Source organism: Lissotriton helveticus, chromosome 6 (genome assembly GCF_964261635.1).
Source record: "Lissotriton helveticus chromosome 6, aLisHel1.1, whole genome shotgun sequence".
In the NCBI taxonomy this organism is placed as follows: domain Eukaryota; kingdom Metazoa; phylum Chordata; class Amphibia; order Caudata; family Salamandridae; genus Lissotriton; species Lissotriton helveticus.
This window is the reverse complement of record NC_136067.1, coordinates 270,898,354-270,899,467: the sequence shown is the minus strand read 5'-3', so window position 1 is coordinate 270,899,467 and position 1,114 is coordinate 270,898,354. Positions and strand designations below refer to the sequence as shown.

At 44.7% G+C, this 1,114-nt stretch overlaps 1 pseudogene; it reads right to left on the bottom strand.

Moving 5' to 3' along the window:
- Positions 1–209: 209 nt before the first annotated feature.
- LOC144761330 (NADH dehydrogenase [ubiquinone] 1 beta subcomplex subunit 10 pseudogene) lies at positions 210–738 on the bottom strand (annotated as a pseudogene).
- Between the last annotated feature and the right edge of the window lie 376 nt (positions 739–1,114).

Here is a 1,114-nt window from a genome sequence, read left to right as displayed (position 1 = left end):
CGGAACTTCTATTTTACCGATTCATAAATACCGAATCGGTAAAATTCGGTATTTATGAGTCGGTAAAATAGAATTACCTACATCTGGCCCCATGTGCTCAAATGTCTGAGAACACTGCAATATCCACTGGTTTATTTGGGGACCTAAGGGCACAGACACATTCTCACAATGTAGGTTGAGAGGTCAAAAGAGAGAAAAAACAAATCATGTTAGGATTCAGCAGCTTCCGCCTTCGCTTTTCTTTCAGCTATCATTCTATGTTTCTGCTTCATGAGGCACTTCCGTGCATTTCCATATGTGCCCAGGTCCGCACATCTTGACCAAAAGCCCTTCGCAACCTCCTCAAACTGTTGCACTTCCTTGGCACAGTTCTGGGTGTAGCTGTTCCCTTCCCGCTGATGGCAGGCTTGCATCCTCTGCTGGACTATCTGCACTATCGCCTGGTCAACTTTATGGTCTCGTCTCCATTGCATCTTTGCTTCCAAATGGCACAGGTAATCTTTCTCCTCATACTTAGTCAGATCTGGGACGCGGCGGTACTAGTGCAGATAATAGTAATACCTGTTCGTTTCACGGTGGAGGTCAATCAAATCCCTGAAAAATGTCACTGGCGCATGCACAGCATGTAATAGGCCCTGACTAGCAGCAGCGTGGGGTTCGGCAGCGACATCTCCGGCTTGATGTCCAGGGTGGAGGAGGCAGCTCCTTATACACATCTTTATCCAATTTGTCTGGCATCTTCTATGCACAGTATGTCTAATGGATATCAAAATGAAGTTGGATCAACTGTGTGAGGCGATGCGAAGTAAAAAAAAATATGTCCATCTCTCTTCCAAGAATACTTTCTTACCAGGGACTGCTCACCTCCTACCTAACACCCTGCTGTGCCTTACTTGGCCCACTTAAGCTCAACAGACAGCAAATTAGTACCTTTGAGCATTCCACAATCCACATTACCTCTAGTCACCCCACACACATCAATAGTCTTTTATTGCTGATTTCACAGTACAAATTATCACCAAAATATATGGGTAAGCTGTCTGAAGCACACATATAAATCTCCCTTCTTGCCTCAGAAGAATGACCTTGATTCAACCCAGTGAAACAGTTCATT